Genomic DNA, 21,421 nt, shown 5'->3' with positions numbered 1-21,421 from the left:
ATTATGCATGTACTTAACACCACTGAATTGTACACTATAAATGTTAAATTTTATGTGTGTGTATATATATATATGTATATATATAAAACTACAAATTTTAAAAGTCAATAGAAAAAATCAGAAAACATAATGGAAAAAATTTTTTTATAATAGCAAGAGAAACTAGATTATCTAGGAAGAAAATTATAAGATTGTATAAAAAGCCATAATAGAAGTCTACGACCATGCTACCATGAACAAACCCGATCCCGTTTGATCTCGGAAGCTAAGCAGGGTTGGGCCTGGTTAGTACTTGGATGGGAGACCACCTAGGAAGACTAGGTGCTATAGGCATAAAGAATAAAAATAAATAAATAAATAAATAAATAAGGGCTTGTAAGCTGACAAGGTCCTTGCAATCCATGAGGTCAACCCAGGGTTGCCTTGACTAAAAATAAAATAAAATAAAAAGCCATAATAGAATATCTGAATAAATGGAGAGATGTACAGTACTCCTAGATTGAAGGACTTGATATAAAAAAAAAAATAACCAAGGAAATTTTTAACTTATCTATGCATTCTATGCAGTACAAAGGAAGTCACGATAGAATTTATATATACATGTACAATAGATAGATAGACACATGCACAAAAATTGATTCTATAATTATCAAAGACCTGGAATGGATTGTTCAATAAGTAGTATTGAGACAAGTGAATAACCATCTGGAAAGTGATAGGTGAACTCCTACAACTTACCTTACACCAAAATTAATTCCAGGTGGATGAAAAATGTAAACTCAAAACCATAATAAAAACAAAGAAATACAGACCTTTCCTCCCCAAATGTGCTAAATTCTTGAACAGGCATGACATCAAATAGGAATTCTAAAAGGCAAATAGAAATGTAAAGGTGCTATCTCCCATTATAATCAGTAAAACCACAATAAGTTATTTCTTTATACTCAGTAGAATGACTGACATTAAAAAGGTTGATAAAACCACAGATTGGTGAGAAATGAGCAACAGAAACTTTTGTGCCCCGCTATTGGCAGTGTAAACTGATACAACTTCTTTGAGAAACAGTTTGACATTGAATATACCCAATGACTCCAAAATTCTGTTTCTATCAGTTCAAAAAAATATAATTCATTAATAAAAAACAATATCTGGGAGAGTAGATTTACTTAAATAACATATTTTAAACAAGAATAAACATAGGAGATATGCTCTCCCAGATATAAAAATATGAAGAAAGCTATTAAAATATTGTCATATTAAAGCAGATTTAGACAAATTGGTCTATACTGAAAGAGAAGAAAGTTCAGAAATAGAATCGATGATATATCTATATATAATATAGTAACCTAAAGTTTTATTTCAAATCAGTGGGAAAAGATGAACTATTCAATAAGTGATGTTTCATCTGTTTTGATGAAAAAAAGGATACTTATATTACATCAAATAATAAATATTTTGGGAGGAGGGAGATTTAAAAATCTAAAGATAAACAAAGATATAAGGTTACCAGAAAAAAATTTTAGGGAAATACCTTTATATTTTTGAAGAGACAATGTATGTGTGTATATAAATATATACCTTAAATATACATTATGTATGTATATATAGTATACATATACTAAAAATATGTGATGTATACATATATACACACACACACACTATATATATATATATATATATATATATATATATATAAATTTATTCCAAACTTGTAAAGAGACTAAGTGATAATTGCTTGAATTTTTTTTTTTTATATATGACAACGTTTACTAAGTCTGCTTGCTTTAATGTAACATTCTTGGAAAACGATAGTATATATCTGACAACAATTAACATCTAATGAAGGTACAGATGTACAACTGCTCTATAAGATTAGAAATTTACCTGTAAACTTGATAAGTTGATAGAATGGTTACCACCTGGTAGAGATACTAACCCCAAATATGATAGGTCATTATCTCTCTGAAAAAGTTAACCACTCAACCAATTTAGCACACTTATTTGGCCTTTCTTTCCCTTTTGAATGTGTAAGACTGTTCTTTAAATGCTTCTCAAATCAACATTTTTCTTACCTGCTGGTTCCTTCATAATTCAATAAAACTTTTACATGTACTAACAAATTTATCTAAGAATTTCATCTTTTAATATAATTGTATATTCACAGACAAGGCTCTGGAAGGATATACACAAAATTAAATTTGACAGTGGTCATTTCTGGAGTTGGAAATTGAAAATTAAATTTTTGCAACATTTCTGCATAACTTTTGTATTGTAAAAAGTCCTGATTTTTTAAAATGTTATTGTGTTGTAAAAAATAATATAGACAGAGCCACTTCAAAATGGAGTTGGGGCTGTCATCCCAAAGGAACTACCTTGCAAGTTTAACTCCTCAAACCTTTGGAATGTTAAAACTGGGCAAAATAATCTTTGGACTAGGCCTATAGCAGCATTGTATTCCAAACAATTGTTTGCAAAGATAACATAAAAGCTGCTATAACTACCAATTAAAGACATTCTTTAGAATTAACATCACTGTTATCTTATCTATACCTACAGAAATTCCTTTCCTAGCTTATCTGCACTCATAGAAATTCCTTCTATTTAACTATTCTCTTTCTTTTCTCATAATACCCCTTGCCTTCTCCTCCTAATGAGAATAGTATTTGGGTTTCTGCCTGAATCAGTGCTTCTCAGAATTGCAATTCTTCTTGGATCTCAAATAAACCCTTGTTGCCACTCACCTTGACTCTTTTGTTTTTAGGTTAACGGTATCTAAGTAAAACCAAAGAAGAAAGAATTATCCATTAACTCTTTATTTACCACTGGAGAAATGATTTAGCAAAATATAGTACCTCTTTTCCTTTAAAAAAATGTGCAATCATTAGGCTTATGTTTCTGAAGATTATATTATAACATGTAAACCTATTTTGTTAAAGAAAACTAAAACTGTGCATAGAAATGAAGCCATGGGAAGAAAAACACTAATATAAAAATGATAGTTATCTTTGGGTAATAGGCTATTAGTAATATTTTATTTTTCTCATTGTCTAATGAGCATAAATTATTTTTATAATAAAGAAAATATTGGTACAAACAAATCACAGCATGTTTCAGCATGCCCTGACTCTTCTTTGATGATATGTGATGCAATAGGTTGGCTTCTTGTGACTTGTACAAAAACTTGTAGTGTGTATTCCCTCCCATACCTAGGAATTTTTCCTCATGTGATATATAGTGGGTAGTATGCTTTTCAAAAGAAAGACAAATTAACACTCTAAATTGTGGTTGATTTAGGTAGAGTAGGTCTCTTGCAAGTTCTGACTAAGAAGACTTAATTAACAATTCTGTACTATGTTGTGGCAGCCTGACTCTGCCTAGCCATTTCCTGCTTGAACGAGTTCGTTCCTGACTGCCCTTCCCCCAACTCAATGACTCTCTGGCTAACATCAGTTTTCTCATAGCTTGCCAACCAATTAATATTCTTCCTTATATCTGTAGCTGTGCAGGAATGATAAGACTATATAAAACTGCCTGTTGTGTTACAATCGGGGCTCAGCCTTTGGATGAGAATCTGCTGAGCTAGTACCGGCATCAGTAAACACTCCTTCCTGCTTATAGCCTCGGTGTCCTGTCTCTCCATTCAAGAATCCTGCAACATTTCTGGGGCTCATCCAGGATCCAGAGATGGTGATTTTTTGCCTCCCTTGTCTTCGGGATTTGGTCCCCAGGATGCTGGAAGAAGCGGACTTCATCTGGCACTCCAGCAGACCTATTGTCTATGGGGGATGATGACTCTTCCAGCAGATCTGGGCGGTGGCTCCGAGAGCACAATGGAACCCGGAGAGGTACAAGAACTGGCCCAGGAGCACCGCCTGACTGAGTGGTAAGGACCCGGATCCCAGGAACAGCCTGTCCACTAGAGGACAGAAGGGGAGTCTGATCAACTCCGAGTACTCTGTATTTGTTAGAGGAAACCTCTCAGGTATGTAGGGTAGAAGGTGGAGTGTGTTTGGTATATGATTGTGTGTGGCTGAGACATGACCTTTTACAAAGCGAGAGTTGAGCCCCTATTTGCAGTTCCATGGCTAACCTCATATGGCTTAGGGTGGTGTCACTGGATCCCCGTGAGGAGTCTAGTTCAGTGATCCTAGTTGGGGGTTTATACCAACCCACCAATTGCTAAGAGGCACCTGAAAGATCCCCTTGAGGGGAGCAGCTGGAGTCAGGCGAAGCAAATCTGAGTGCATGTGCATCACAGACCACGGGTGGAAGGATGGGTGGACAACAGAATAAACAGACACTTTTAGGTTGTATGCTTAAGAATTTCAAAAAGGGTTATTCAGGAGATTATGGAGTTAAACTTACCCCACAGAAACTCAGCACCTTTTGTGAGACCGACTGGCCCTCTTTTGGCATTGGGTGGCCAGCAAAAGGAGCTCTTGATAAGGAAATCATTGCAAAGGTCTCTCAAGTCATTATGGGTCAACCAAACCACCCAAACCAATTCCCTTATATCAATTCTTGGGAGGCAATAGATCACACCCGACCTCCTTGGTTGAGAGTCTGCCTAAAGGAGAACTGTAGGGTCCTCCTAGCCTGAGCCTTGGCACTCTCCCAAGGTCATTTGAAGAAAAAGAAGCCTGTATTGTCAGCACTAGGCTGGACCGGGCTCCATTCTGCCACGCCCCCTGGAGCCTATGGCCCAAACGATAGTCGGGTGCTGATTTATTGACTTTCTGGTTGACACTGGAGCTGAACACTCAGTTGTAACTTGGCCTGTGGGCTCCCTTTCTCAAAGACAAGCTACCATTATAGGAGCAACCGGGGGGTGAATCCATCGCCCCTTCCTGCAGCTCTGCCTGTGCAACCTAGGAGGATGAGAAGTCGTCCACGAATTCCTATATCTGCTCGACTGCACCGTGGCACTGATGAGACAAGAGCTTTTAGGAAAACTACAGGCTCAAATTACCTTTGACACATGTGGCCAAGCAGCCAGCCCTAAGCTTAGGGAGGCCAGAAGCAAGGATCATGTCACTCACGGTTCCCCAAGGAGAAGAGTGACGCCTCTATAGTCTCATAGAAGGGACCCAACAGAGACCCAAACTCCCCTTCAAGGTGCCTGGAGTGTGGGCGAAGACAACTCTCCAGAACTGGTCTGATACATTCCTCCAGTGGTGATAGAGTTAAAACCAGGAGCTGAGCCAGCCCACCAAAAACAGTATTTCACCCCCTATAAGGCACAAGTAGGGATCTAAAAACATTTAGAGAAATTTCTGAACTATGGAAGTCGTCTTCCCCGCCAATCATCCTGGAATACACCTCTCCTGCTGTTTCAGAAGCCAGAGACCAATGAATACCGGCTGGTCCACAATTTACGAGCAATCAACCAGGCGACTGTCACCCTGCACCCTGTTGTCTCCAATCTGTATATCCTCCTAGGCCTCATCCCCACTGAAGTAGCTTATTAAGGATGGACCTTAAGGATGCCTCCTTCTGGACCTTAAGGATGCCTCCTTCTGCATTCGCCTGGCTCCTCAGAGTCAACCAATCTTTGCCTTCCAATGGATAAGCCCTAAAAGCAGAGACAAGACTAACTGACCTGGACAAGATTGCCTCAGAGGTTCAAAAACTCCCTGACCATCTTTGGGACAGCTCTAGCCTCAGATGTAGAGGCCTTCCCGGCAGACCAACACAGCTGTACTTTATTCCAGTATGTAGATGACCTCCTCTTAGCAGGAAAAACCTATGAGGAATGCACAGAAAGAACACATCTACTCCTCAATCTCCTCTGGGAAGCAGGTTACAAGGTCTCTAAAAGGAAAGCTCAGATCTACCAAGAAAGAGTCAAATACCTCAGCTTTCACCTCTCACAGGGACAGCACCAACTTGGTCCAAAAAGGAAACAAACAGTTTGCTCAATTCCCATCCCTACCACCCAGAGACAAGTCCTCAAATTCCTCAGAGTAGCTGGCTTCTGCAGAATCTGGATACCTAATTTCTTCATCCTGGCCAAACCCCTCTACGAAGCCACAAAGAGGGGAGAACAGGAGCCCCTACTCTGGGAATCTACATAACAGAAGGCCTTTGAAGAAATCAAATGGGCACTCACTAATGCCCCTGGACTAGAACTCCCAGACTTAACCAAATCTTTCTTTCCGTATGTACACGAACAGACGGGTGTCGCAGTAGGAGTCTTAACCTAACTGCTAGGATCTTGGCACCATCCTGTGGCTTATCTCTCCACACAACTTGACTGTCACCCAGGGCTGGCCACCGTGCTTGTAAGCACTCACAGCCACAGCCCTCCTTGTGTCAGAGAAAAACTAATTATGGGGCAAGAACTGACAGTTCGAATACCACATTCAGTAATAACATTACTGGAACACAAGGAACAATAATGGCTAACTAATGCCTGGATGGTCAGATACCAAGGAATACTGTGTGAGAATCCATGCATCTGCCTAGAGGTAGCATGAACATTGAACCCAGCCATCTTGCTACCTGTTGGGCCCGACCAGCCAGACCACGATTGCATTGAAGTCATGGATGAAGTGTTTTCCAGCTGACCCAACTTGACAGACCAGCCCCTCAAGGACCCTGGTGTAGACTATTACATTGATGGTAGCAGCTTTGTGAGGGGAGGAGTATGCCTTGCAGGATATGCTGTGGTGACCTTACATTCCACCACTGGGGCAAAGCCTTTGCTTAGGGGAACCTCAGCACAAAAAGCAGAGCTCATCACCTTGATCCACGCCTTTCAGCTGGCAGCAGGAATGAGTGCTAACATAATATACTGGCTCTAAGTATGCCTTCACCACCCTCTCTGTACAAAGAGAAGGGTCTAATCAATTCTGGGGAAAACACATAAAATATGGAAAAGAAATTCTAGAACTCTTAGATACTGTGTGGGCCCCCAAGAAAGTATCAGTCATGCACTGCAGAGGATACAAAAAGGGGGACACCATAACAGCCCGGGGAAACTGCAGGGCAGACCATGTTGCCAAACAGGCAGCGGCCAAGGAAATAAATGACAAGCCCTTCAGCTCTAACTGCCTCCCTGTTTCCCAGTCCCTTAGCAGAATGGGAACTCGCCTCAAGTACTCGCCTCAAGTACTCGCCTCAAGAAGAAGCCTGGTTTAAACTGAAGAGGGGAGCCTCCTCTCTGGTGGGTAGTGGAAGTTCAAGGACAGGCGAATTGCAGTCCCTGGGATCCTAGCTCCAGCTTTTGTCAAGCAGTTTTACCAAAGGACTCACTTTGGTCGCACTGCCCTAGAAACCACTCTGGGCTGGTACTTCTATGTCCCCCCGGCTCTCTAGCACCTCCTGAGTGGTGAGAAGTCTGTGCCCGCAACAACCCCAGGCAAAGGCTGTATGCTCCACCGGTGGTCCAAAGTGTCGAAGGCATGCCCTTTGAGGAACTTGAAGTAGACTTCACTGAAATGTCTCAATCACAGGGCCTCAAGTATCTCTTAATCTTTGTATGCCCCTATTTCAGTTGGGTAGAGGCTTATCCCACCTGGACTGAGAAGGCCCAAGAAGTAGCCAGACTGCTCCTCCGAAAAATTATTCCATGATTTGGCCTACCAATTACCATTGGCTCATATAACAGGCCAGCTTTTGTAGCAGAAATAGTGCAGCTTTTCGCCAAGAATTTAAATATTAAATGGAAATTGCGTACTGCCTAACAACCACAAAGTTCAGGACAGGTGGAACATAGGAACAGGACCCTTAAGACTCAGTTGGTAAAACTATGTCAGGAAACACATCTACATTGGGATGAAATCTTCCCCATGGCACTATTAAGAATCAAGTTGGCCCCAATCAAGAAGACTGGGTTCTCTTCCTATGAGATGGTGGGCAGCCACCATCACTCATCAAAGGACTATGAAGAGACCTCAAGGAAATAGGTGAATTGACTCTGAAACAACAGCTTCAGGCCCTAGGGACCACCTTTCAGACTCTCAACCACTGGGTTAGGAAAAGGCTCCCTGTCAGTTTAACCACTGAAGGTCATTCCTTTAAGCCAGGAGACTCTGTCTTGGTAAAGGAATGGAACATTCAGCCCCTAAAACCTCTGTGGAAAGGCCCTTTTACTGTTATTTTGTCTACTCCCACTGCAGTTAAGGTTGCTGAAATAACGCCCTTGATATATCACAGCAGACTTAAACCCACAGCTGCAGAGTGGGAATGTGTTCCAGACCCTTCTGAGCCCCTCAAGGCAACCCTCCAGAAGAAAACACCAACTGTGCCAACAAATGAAGGGCCCCGCTTTGGTCACACCAGAAGTTGACCAATCTACACGCAGCAGAAGCCTGAAGATGACGTCAGGATGGCACCCCTAAAGTCTCTTTTCCTTCTCCTACTCTGCCACGTGTGGCTCCAGTAGTCTCCCCACTACTTCTTCTCCTTGTACCCATTGCATGCAAAAGTATAGAATAGAGTCCAACATTGCCACCGGCTTCACTTCTGGAATCAGCCTACCCAAAGAGTGTGCCCTAAACGCCACGCTCTGCACTCGTTGGGGATTCCAATAGTGGATGGGGTGCATAAAGGTTAGATTTGAGAGTGGCCAATCCTGCCAAGAGCCTGAAAAATTAGGAGAAACTTGGGTTTGTGGGCAATGAACCTCAAGCGGGGGAAATGTCCATAACTATGCAGAGGACCCAGCAGTCGGAGAAATTGTCCAATGGCTGCATAATTCAACCTCATCTAAGCCTACACTGTCTCCTAGGTTCCAAAGCCCACAAAAGTATAATCAGCTAAAGGCCTCCTTGGGCCAAAACCTAGAGAAAAACCTCTTTGTTGAGCTAGCTGAGAGGATAGCCCACGAACTTGGTGTCATTAAATGCTAGGTTTGTGGAGGAGTACACATGAGTGAACATTGGCCTTGGAAGGGAACTAGCCTAGACGCCTTTTACCTCCTCCAGTGGAACCACATGGTAGCTCACCACGAAGAGGGTCAACCCCAGAGCTGGATCCTCTCTTCAGAAGTAGTAGGGGAAGAATGTCTTGGCTGGATAGGTACAGGATACACTCAATGGGTTGGAGAAACCCCATGTAAAAGAATGCTATTTTTAAATCACACAGACCTAAACTTGTGGCCGAAGTCTCCTTCCTGGTATTGGGCCATTAATATTGCAGCTAACTCCTCCTTGTACCACTCTCTCAACCAAAATGTACTATAGAAAATGGCATGGTCCCTAACCCTTTCCATGCCATTCCAACTATTGGCACATTCTGGGAAAAATCTCAATTTCACCAGCCCCAAAACTAGAAAGTGCCCGATGGGCTCTTCTGGATTTGTGGAAAGTGGGCTTATACTCAATTCCTGATGAACTGGAAGGGAAGATGCACCATTGGGAGCATTCAGCCTGGCTTCTTCCTTCTTCCTGACCAAGGAGGAAAAGAGCTAGGTGTTCCCCTATTACAAGATTTGAAGGCCCGGACTAAGAGATCATTTAAAATAGGGGACAACAAATGTAGGGGGAAGATAAGTGGCCGTCTCACCATATTATTCAATACTATGGCCCTGCAACTTGGGCCCAAGATGAGAGCTGGGGTTACCAGACCCCTATATACATGCTTAACCAGATTATTAAATTACAAGCAGTTCTTGAGATCATAACCAATGAGACTGCAACTGCTTAGAGCTTCTAGCCAGGCAACGAACCCAGATGCATTCAGCTATTTAATAGATTATCTATTAGCGGAAGAAGGAGAAATGTGCGGAAAGTTTAACCAGACTGATTCGACCCTTAAAATAGATGACGATGGCAAAGCTGTGACTGCCATAGCTACTAATATTAGGAAAATAGCTCATATGCCAGTTCAAAGTTAGAAAGGATGAGACCCTAGTAACCTCTTTGGAGACTGGTTCTCCACTTTCGGTGGCTTTAAGACCTTAATTAGGATAATACTCCTCCTTGGGACTTGCCTCCTCCTCCCATGCCTGTTGCCTCTTGTTATCCGGTCAACCGCCTCCCTATAGAGGCTATAATAGAAAGAAAAACTGCAGCAAAAATCCTTATGCTAAGGAGGTACGACCTTCTAAAACAAAAGTTAGAAAAAGAAGATGATGCTCTCTGACCCAGTCCTGGGTCCAAGCATCAAAGGGGGAAATGTGGCAGCCCGACTCCACCTGGTCATCTCCTGTTTGAATGAGTTTGTTCCTGACTACCCTTCCCCCACCTCAAGGACTCTCCAGCTAACAACAGTTTTCTCATAGCTTGTCAACCAATTAATGTTCTTCCTTATATCTGTAGCTGTGTAGGAATGACAAGACTATATGAAAATGTTATAATCAGGACTCAGCCTTGATGAGAATCTGCTGAGCTGGCGCCGGCATCAATAAATGCTCCTTCCTGCTCATAGCCTCGTTGTCCTGTCTCTCCATTCGAGAATCTCTCAACAAAGCTGTCTATCAAAGGAATTTCTTCAGATGATTTATCTATTTGGAAAAAATTTTTTTTTTAACTTAAATGTGTGGAGAGGAAAAAATTCTACCCTTTTAGATTTATTGTAGGGAGTGTGTAAATTAACGAAAGACAGAATAATGGAAGAAAAGGCACTTAATTTTTTTATGTGCAGGAGTTCACAGAAAATAAATGAAACTCAAAGAAGCAGGGCTTATATACTCTTTTAACAAAAGAAAGGGGGTTTGGGCTTCAGAGACAATAGACTGTAGAAAAGTTAAACTAATAGATAATAAGGGCTATTTTAGCAGGTTTTTTTTTTTAATGAAAACTCATCTTGGTGGTGGCTCCCTCTCTTTGAAAAATAAGAGTCACTCTTTCTTCCATTTGGTGTGGGGTTAAGTGGGGGTGATGGGGTGATTATTAATGCCTTCAACTCAAAATAATTCTATGCCAAAGTGGCATATTTTGGGGTGGAATATTCAGATTCTTTTCAAACAAAATGAACAAGTGAAAAATATCTATGGGGTAAAAAAAAAAATCACCATTCTGTGCAGGGAATTTATTGCTATGCAGAATTTATGCTCTTCAGGGATGACAATGGTTATGTTAGGCAGTTAGGTAGCTGTGAGCAGGAGCGAAGACCCAGCTCTGTAACCACAGGAATGACAAGAATAATGGCCAAACTCAAAGGCAGCCCCAAGGACCTTCCAGAAAACAAAAAACAAAAAACAAAACATTTTTCAATTAATGCCCCTATACTGGAGTACAAGGAAATAAATGACCATAACATAGCAACCAGTTTAGGCCAGCCACAAATGCTTGCTAGTAAAGAGTACTCTGACCTTTTCACCTCAGCCTCATTATACCATCATTATAATATCTTACATACGCCTGGAAGTTCATGAATCTAATTACAACAGACTGAATTCTGGGTAAGACAAAAGGTTATAGAACAGCCTACTGTCAATCAAAATGACAACACATGCCAATCAGTAAGCACCACTCTAGTAACCTCCCACCATGGCCCAAATGTAATGCAGATCTCTCTATTTCTACAGTACTGTGGCCATCTCTGGTGTAGCTTGTTTCTCTCTTGGAACATACTTTATTAAATCTTACTTTTCCTAAATTTCACTGATTTGTAATTCTTTACTTTGTTGGCAGAAAGAACTGAGGCCCCCTCAGTGCCACTGGGGCAATGACGGATTTAGATCGCCCCCAACAGTAACAGTTCTGAGCAGAAACTCTCAATTGTCCAGCTTCTCATATTCTAGCTCTGTGCCCTTGGGCAAACTTATTAACCTTTTTGAGTTCAATTTCTTCACCTGTAAAATAATGTTGTAGTAAAGATCAAACAAGATAAGGCACAGTTAGCAAAATGTCTGGCACATAGCAAATAATTAATGCTACGAATATAATTTTATGTTCCTGTTTAGAAGATGCTTATTTCATAAGTGTACTGACTCCTCTCTCCTATCAAGTGGAGCTTGATTAGAGAAGCAGAAAGATAAATAATAGAATAAGGAACTTATTATAGGCATTAGACCTTAGACAATTATGATAGCTGGTTGAAAAGTCTATACAAGCCTATTATTGCCTCTCTTTTGTGTAGGCCCTTAAGTCATCCAGCTGGCAATCAGGAAAGCTGGATGCGAAGCAAGGAAGAGCAAGAACTGGAATCCATAAGGAAAAACTAGAAACTACAGACAAACCATGATGTTGGGTGACCTGCAGAAGCTGGTGCCCTTCACCATGGTTCTACCCATGCACCTGGCCCCAGGACTAGGAAAAGCTGAAGAAGGAGATAAGGTATGTGCTTGAGGAAGTATGGACTGGGTACTTCTGTACTCCCACAATGTGAGCTAGCAGATCAGTGTCAATGTGTGCTCAGTACAACAATGCTTGGCACCCTGTACTGATTTTTAGTGTGAGAAAAATGACAGCTGTTTCACTTAGGACTTCTAAAACATGCTCATATTTTTTCCTGTGGTCAGTAGTAACTCAGAATCATGCAGGGAAAGAAATTCTGGGAAAGTTAGTTTGAACTTAGCTAAGCTGACGTAGTACAAAGCCATCATATTTTTGTATTGCTTATGATACTGCCTACATTAGTCTGAAACTGAAAGCTTGGAGGAAAAAACACCATAGCATTCAGATTTTTAAAGCCTGCTTCTTTTATTTTGAAATTTGGGGTGTTCAAATAGCAAAAAAATATTACCTTTACTGTTCTATTTAATGAATATGTAGTTAAGAAAACAAGAATTTATATTAAAACATGTAATTTCGAATGAATTATGTATCACTCCATACAGAAATTTGTTTGGCAAAGGACTGTCAAACTCTTGTGCAGATTTGGCTTCTGGGAGAGGTTGGGTCCAAGCAAATCTGAGTGGATCGTGACAGCATGTCCAGCATAATAGCCTCCTTGTTTGATCCTGAACTAGTACCCATCTATAGACAGCTTTAAATATGGATCATTTAAAGGAGTTTCAAAGAAGTCAGAATGAGGCAGGTGAAATTTCCAAATAAGCCCATGACAGTTTCGAGGTTTGCCTTCCATCCAGGAAGAACAGCGATGGGGTCTAGAGTGTTCCCACAATGGATAGAATATGTGCAGATGGAGAGGAGAAGCTTTTATAGGAAGTCAATTTAGAGGCATAAACATGCTAAGTAGGTATTTCCATTCAAGAATAAGGTTTGACAGAGACTCATGGACATGGACAATGGACTAGTGGTTACTAGAGGGGAAGGGGTTGGGGGAGGGAGGGGAAACAAAAAAAAGTCAAGTAAATAAATAAATAAATAATATCTATTGGGGGTGGGGGGAAGAATAACATTTGAACAGCATCAGAGCCCATGCGGTTAAGTGCATATACTAAGACTAAGTCTGCAGACTGGCATCTATTGCCACTGCACCAAAACAAGATGTGTAGGCTTTTGCTATGGGGTCAAATGAGGGGGTATAATCAATGGATCTCTGATGTCCATTATATTGTTGTTACAACCCCTAGGGTTAGTCTTGATTTTCTACATACAAATAGAAAGAAAAGTTTATGACAATTAGGGAGTCCAAGGGTAGTGAATCTATTCAGGTGTATAAGGAATCAAAATATTTACTTAATTGTGTAAATCAAAATATTTACTTAACTGTGTATATTGACTGTGTGAGACAGATAAGCGGACTGCCCGCTGATGTCAATATTTACTAAGAGTATAAGCATAAGAAAATATTTAGGTTGCTCGCTTGCTATCTTGCTCACAACATGCAATGAGGTAATGCTCGCATGTGGTGGACAAGATAAGGGTGTATCCGAGGAACTGCATAAAGAGTAGGGCCAAGAGGACAGCAGCAGCACTTCATGCTCCAACACTGACCCAAACGAGACTATGTGTCAAGAGACCTGACTTGAGGCTGCAGCCAATGCCGAGGAGAATGACCACGGGGCCCCACTCTTAAGCTGAACCCAGACATCTAATTGTGAGTAATAAAGTGTTCATGTGCAACCGCAATCTTGAGTGGTCTGTATTCTTCCTCCGGTGTCTTTAGTTATAAGATCCAAGTCCTGTGCGAGGTTCTAGGGACACCTAGAGCCTAGTAGGTGATTGCCACGAAGGTCACTTACTTGGGACTAATTAATTAAATACAAGTAACAGGCCAGAACATTCTATTTGGACATCAGGGCAAGGACTCAGGTGTGTCGACTAGTTAAGATCATTTAAAGGGCACTCAGGCTTTTTACAAAGATGACCCCAAAAGCAAAGAAGGAAGCCCCTGCTTCTCCCAAAGCTGAAGCCAAAGTAAAGGCTTTGAAGGCAAAGAAAGCAGTGCTGACAGGCATCTACAGCCGAAAAAAGAAGAGACGAGGAGGAGGAAGAAGAGGAGGAGGAGGAGGAGGAGAAGAAGAAGAAGATAACACGTCACCCACTTTCCAATGGCCCAAGACACTGTAGCTTCTAAAGCCAGCCAAATATCCTCAGAAGAGCACCTTTGGGAGAAATGAGCTTGACCCCTATGCCATCATCAAGGTTCCCCTGACTACTGAGCCAGTCATGAAGAAGATAAAAGACAACAATACACTTGTGTGCATTGTGGATGTCAAAGCCAATTGGCACCAGACCACCAGATCAAATAGGCTGTGAAGAAGCTCTTTGACACTGATGTGGCCCACGTCAATACCCTGAGCAAGCCTGATGGAGAGAAGAAGGCATATGTTCGACTGGCTCCCAACTATGATGCTTTGGATGTTGCCAATAAAATTGGGGTCCAGCTGGCTAATTCTAAATTGAATCCAAATGGCTAATTCTAAATATAAAATTTTTTCTCTATAAAAAAAAAAGGGTGGGGGGAGGGCAGCAAGTACAGAAAGTTAGAAATCTAATATCTACAATATCCTATGAGTTCAAAAACTCTTCTGAATTCTGTTTTGGTAATTAGCCAGCTAAAGTCATAAAGTCATAAAGAGCTTCTAGTCTCAAAAAGGAGAGAGACTTTCCATTTTTGCATAAAGATGTTATGACCAACATAGTGCACTTTGATCTGACAAAAGTAGAGTTTATCCTTTGAGAAGTTATGTCCCTCATTTGCTAATGCTGTCAGCAAGTGGGGGAATCAATTGTTTGAGACTTTGTATCTGGAGAGCTTGACAGAAGATTTACACATTACATAAGAGTTTCCCTGCCTCTGGGTCCCCTAAGGAGATGAATTAATTGATACAGATGAGAGAATCCATACTCTAAATTTCTAAAATGATTATAAATTTTTCAATGATTTAGAAAGTTCTTAGCTAGATTATGAAAACTTGATCTTGACCAAAGTATAAAGTTATAAGGCCAATAAGTTTGGTCATCATCTTCACCTATGTTATGACATGAAGAAATACTGTCCAATGACAGGGATATGTTTAGGAAAGGCAATAAGACCTTGGGAAGGTACAGGAGGAAGAGGGTGAGCAAAACAAGGGGAAGAGGAAGTCCAGTACATTTTAGCAGGAGTTATAGGTTGAAATTTGGCTGCGTGGGGATTAGTTTGTCAAAAATGTGTCCTTGGGAAAGAGAGGAATAGTTCTTGTGGATTAGTAGCCACTGTTTGTTTAATCAGGAGGAATTGAAAGATGATAGGAAAGGGCTATGTTCATGTGTCAGGAGGCAAGAGGAGGAACACCTGTGGGGACAAGGACTTGAGAGAACCACTGGAAAATTCTGTCTTTCAGCATCTCTCATGACATCCTCTATTACCTGAGATATCACCCCTGAGAATGAACAAACCTAACACAACCAGACTGAAGTACGGTCTTTAAAAACCATATTGGTAGAATTTATCTCCCTTGACCAAGAATCTGAACAGAATGAATTGATTAGTTAGTAGCTTTTTATATTTTACACTTCAGTCTCCAAAACTCAAAGCTCTTAGCATCTGAATTGCTGGCCTATTTTCCTTTTTGAAGGCTAGATCCTGTGGCCAACTTCTAAGCATTTTGTTCTTTGTTTTTCAAATTAGCCTTGAATTTTGCTTTCCAGTTGGTAATTCGATTTACCAGATCTTTTTGACTGTGCAAATAAACACAACAATGCGATCACTTTACATAGATTGAGAAATTGATATCCATGTCAATGATAGGGAAAAATTAACTTGCTGGGTATTAATGAAAGAAAGTAACGTGGTAATATTTGTTATGTTGAAGTTATAGTTCAATCCAGCAGTCTATATCCTGGCGATCCTTCCAATACTTGTGGGTTGTTCACAAGTGACAAAAATTGGAAACGAAGTAAATTTCAATTGGATAAGGATGGATTTTAAGTAATTATTAAAAGTGACTTAGAGCTATTTTCATGACCTGGAGAGATTTCTACGGCCTATTGAATAAAGCAAGAATCAGGGGAGTGTGTACCATATGCTATTTAATAAAATGGTGACTAACATCTCTCTATATTCATATTTATTAACATGGTTAAATGAGCATGTTAATAAATATGAAAAGTAAGAATAAACCACCAATTGCCCCTCACTCATGAAATACACCTGGGTGAGGGGTAATTGGTAGTTTATCCTTATACCAAAACAGACTTCTTGATTGTTATATAGTAAGTCTTGAAATCAGGTTGTGAAAGTCCTTCAACTGTTCTTCTTCAGGAATGTTTTTGCTGTCCTTGGTGTTACTGAACCCAGGTTCACGTGTCAACGCTTTGAAAAGCCAAAACTCAAAGTGTCAAGAATTCGAAGTTAGAAAAAGCTTATTGATTGAGAAGCCTCCAACTGAGAAGCTAGGAGACCTACCAGTGCTCCGAATCCATCTTGCTCACTGGTTAAGGGTTTTTAAGGAGTTAGGGGAAACAGGCATGCAGAAGTACTAATGGGACAAGGTTTAATTGGAGGACCTTGAGATTTGGCCATTTATGGTAAAAGATATTAACACTGGATCTTCCTGGACAATGGACCCTTCTGAAAGGGTTCCATTGTTCAAGTTCCAGTTATGATCCAGTCCTTTAGTTCTATGTGTATGTTGGGGTGGGGAGGGGAGGGAGGAGATATAAAACTTGTTTTAGATGCAGCTGGAGGTCAAAGTTTTCTCCTCTGTGCATGCTTTGACTGTATGAAATGCAGTTTTGGTCTGTTATCCCTGAAAAGGAACTCAGTATCTTGTTAAACAGGACGGGACCTTTTTGAGCTGGTTCTGTGGTTGTATTGGTCTTTTATATTTCTAGGTTCAAGTCTCCAATTATCCCCTTCTTGTCAAATCCAAAGAGTATTTTCAAGTTTACGCTTACTTGATCTTTAACAGGACTGAACTGTTTTCACTCATGTGAATTGTTCTCTTTCCTTGCCTTCTGTGATATTATTCTTTTACTTTTTCTTCTGTTTTTCTGGCTATTTCCTTGTCTCTTTAAGGCTTGCCCTTCTTCCTTGCCATTAAACATTGGAGTTTTTCAAGACTTGTTCATGAAAAAGACCTCTTGTCTCTTGACTCATTCTACACTTTACATGAACTAATACTTTCATGTTCAGAGATTTAATCATCTTTTAAAAGATAAAAATGTACTTCTCTCTCAGTAGTAGTCTAGCTGCTCCAGGCAGGAGGAGAGCTCTTCTTTACAGATCTTTCCGTATTCTTTGCATTTTGTTCTTTAAACATCACCTTGGGCAGATGTTATAACTTGGCGTCCATTATATTAGTTTCCCATTGTTGATGAAGGGGATCAAAGTTTTGCCACTCTGAAGCTGCCTTTTGGGAATATTGATTTTAAGCTGGTTATTAAGAAACAAAAGAATCTTTGACCTTGCTCCCTTTCCTGCCCCAGTGATTCAGACAGAAAAACTTGTTTCAGAAAGAAAATCTTAGGATGTTTGCCATAGGCTAATTTGAATTAAGTATGGTAAATAAGAGGGCTTCTCGCAGGGGCCTGTTAGCTAGATACCCTCTGTGTTCCATTGTTTCTGAGTTGCTTGGAAAGAATTTGCCTGCCATGTGTGTTCTGCTCTTCCTCAATTACCTGTAAATCACCCATTCTCACTTCTGAAATCCGATAACCTGCCCCCCACACCACACCTTTCTCCTTTTTCTAAAATGTCATATAGAACCAATATTGCCTCATTGTCTTATATGAATTCCCCATGCGCATGTATTAAAATTTTGATTTTATCCTGTTAATCTATTTCTGTTAATTTGATTATTAGCCCAGCTAAAAGAATTAAGAAGGTGAGAGGAAAAGTATTAATTTTTTAGCCCCTACACTGACATAATGTCACTATAAACTGAGCTGCTTAAACAACATTTACTTATTATCTCACGGAGTTCACTTCCAAGCTCATTCAAGTTGCTGGCAGAATGAATCTCCTTATGCTTTCCCCATGGCCCCCACCACAGTCAGCCCAGCTCCACTGAGTTAAACCCTTCTCATGCTTTCAATCTCAGACTTGCCCCTCTGCCACATCTCTCTGGCCTCCTCTCCTACCTTGCTCTTCTGCTTTTAAGAGCTCATATGATTACACTGAGCTGGGCCCACCTAGATAATCCAGGCTAATCTGTCAGCTGATTAGTATTCTTAGTTATATCTGAGAAGTCCCTTTAGTATGTAAGTAACATAACCACGGAGTAACACAGGAGGTGAAGGTCACAGGAGCCAAAATTCTGCCTACTACATCCATGTATAGAATTCAGGAATACTATGAATTTGGATGACAAAACAATTAACTCTGTTTTCACTAACATTTTACTGAAATGGACTACTTCTTTCAATTATGAATGTTGGCAACAAAGCCACAGTCATACAGCAGTATAACAGTAAACTTTTAACTGTAAAAATCACAGGTATTTTTATTATAATTATGCAGATAAGCTTGAAATATCATTTATGTCCACAAGTTTCAAAATCAGTTATTAGATCTGCTACTAGATCTTATTTATTGTGTTAATAAAGAAATAGATTTATTTTAAAAAATATTTTGATAACTTTCATATTTAATTAACTTCCTTTGTAATCTTATGTATTTTATTTTAAGCATTCCAAAGCATTATTCTAAGAGGGGGTTTATTGGCTCCACCAAACTTGCCCAAGAGATTTATGGCATAAAAAATTTTAAAAGTCATGTCAGGAATTATCTTCTTTTGCGTGATTGATATCGGGTTACTGTCATTTCTACATTACAATCCAAGCAAATGGAGAAAGATCTAGGAATTTCAGGGTAAGACATTTCCTTAGGCAGAAGTAGCATACAATATTTCTGCTCATATGTCACTTTGAGAACTGAAACACGGCAATATTTAGCCTCAAGGGAGGCCTGGGGAATGTATTCTCCAGTTAAGTAACCTCGTACCCAGCTAAATATTACTAAAAGGAAGGAAAAACAATATAGGAGATAACCAAGAAAAGAAATAGAAAACCAGACTTGATTTATAACTTACAGTTATTCCTTTACAATGAATAATAGGCATCTCTTGTTAACCAACATAATTTTATTAACCCCAAGATAAAAGGTCAAAGTGAGAGGGAACGAGCATTTATTTGAATCCAAAAGAATAGCTATTTGGGAGGCACTGATTCAGGTAGAAACCCAAACACTGGTCGGACTAAGAGGTGAAGGCAAGGAGTGTTTATGAGAATGGGAAGGGGAACAGTTATAAGAGTAGAGGGAATTTCTATAGGTACAGATAAGCTAACAAAGTGATTTAATTCTAAAGAATGTCTTTAATTTTCTGTCTGGTAGTCAGGGCTGCTTTTCTGTTATCTTTGCAAACAATTGTTTGGAATACAATGCTGCTTTAGGCCCAGTTTAAAAATTGTTTTGCACAGTGTTAACATTCCAAACGTTTAAGGAGTAAGACAGTTCATCTGGGATAGCAGCTTTGACTTCGTTTTGAAATGTGTCCATTCATATTATTTTTCAGTTTCTTATTATAGATAAGTTAATGATGTCATGCACTTTTCTAAACATGTTTTATGAGTTTCAGAGTTAACAAGCCTTGAGCTACATGTTATACTCTTGAAAGATTGAGATAACATCTACAGGCAAAGTAATTTGACCTGAGAGCCTTTCCTTTCGAATGTTGGGAAACACAGAGAGAGGATCTATAATTTACAATAGGGGACATAGCTTAGAGCAATCTAATCTTTTAGGGGAATCTTTCCTTGGCCTGACCAGTTGGATAACAAGTTTCTCTGGCACAATAACTTGAAAATATCGGAAAGAGAAGGCACTACAAAGCCCAACCCTTGATTAAGCTTACTTTCAAATTCCAGATAGTGTGTCCTCCCTTTGCAAGTCTCCTTGCTGGAGACTCCCCAGGGCTACTATATTGATGAATGTGTTGATGCAAGAATGTCCAAACCCATAGAGAATTTTTTATGAGCGTTTATTTGAGCCAAACTAATGACATGTTGGGAAGCAAGATCTCAAATGCTCTGAAGAATGACAGTTCTGCAGGGTTTTTTTTTAATACATTTGGAATTAAGGAGGGAATGTAAGTAAGATTAAATGAAAATGGGAGGAAGTAAGGTGGGGAAATCTTTGTAGTTGGATTAGAGGATAGTTAGAGCACAAGACCATGTGCTCCCTGGAGGGTGGTTATTCTAAAGTCTGCAAAAGAGCATTACTTCTGGCATTTCAGAGGTGTGTTAACCTAGATGCACAAGAACATGGACAAAGATTGCCTAAGGCAAAGAGAAACCTTTATAGGCCTGAGGGTGACTACCCACCATGACCAGCCCAGTTAGGAATTTAAGATCAGATCACCCTGAAAGGTTACTTTGAGTCATTGAATTTGTCTGATTTACTACATAGCTTCCTTCATTCATAAATGTCAGTTGTATGGTAGGATTGGTGAAAAGACCAAAACCTTTTGGAAAATCAGACAAGCTTTACTTATCTAGAGGAGACAGGAGAAAAGCAGCACAAACACGGACAAGGATACGTGGCAGAGAGCTCAGCAACCTCATCCCAAGTAGACCTGAAGCTTCCTGGGCATTAAATCTTGCTGGGCATTACGCCTTCCTAAGGCTGTATATGAGTCCATAGGGGTGGGAGTGATGGTGGTGGAGTCCCTATCAGACTTTCTGGCAAGGAAACTCTCTCCCCCTTGGGTTCATTTCTGCTTGTTGACCTGTATGGCTTTGGTTCTGGAAAACCTTATAACTGAGCCAAGTGAACCAGACCATATTCCAGGGTCTGCTCTAGGTTATATATTAGTTCAAGTAACTATCTCAAAATTCCTATGAGGTATAGGTGTTATTCTCATTTTACAGATGGGAAAACTGGGCAGAGATAGGTCAAGTGATTTCCCCAAGGTTGTATGTCTAGTAAGTGGAAGAGCTAAGAACTGAACCTCACAGGCAAAGGAATACCCTGTCCTCCATATCGCAAGAATTAAATGCCTCTGCCCTTTCTCATTCTTAATTGCTCATACAGGATTCTCTTGTTTACTTCCTATGAAAACCCTCCTGTAAAAAAGTTGTATTTCCTTTTCTTTGAGAAGGTTCTGCTGCATTAATGGATGTTCTCCCTACTGCAATAG

The 21,421-nt window shown here is 40.2% G+C and overlaps 2 pseudogenes; both read left to right on the top strand.

The window, feature by feature from the left end:
- The first annotated feature begins 214 nt into the window (after nt 1-214).
- Nucleotides 215-333, top strand: LOC120618810 (uncharacterized; annotated as a pseudogene).
- A 13,826-nt stretch (nt 334-14,159) lies between these two features.
- Nucleotides 14,160-14,758, top strand: LOC120618569 (60S ribosomal protein L23a-like; annotated as a pseudogene).
- The last annotated feature ends 6,663 nt before the right edge of the window (nt 14,759-21,421 follow it).

Source organism: Pteropus medius, unplaced genomic scaffold (assembly GCF_902729225.1).
Source record: "Pteropus medius unplaced genomic scaffold, Ma_sr-lr_union100, whole genome shotgun sequence".
Classification (NCBI taxonomy): domain Eukaryota; kingdom Metazoa; phylum Chordata; class Mammalia; order Chiroptera; family Pteropodidae; genus Pteropus; species Pteropus medius.
This window is presented reverse-complemented; position numbering and strand designations above follow the sequence as displayed.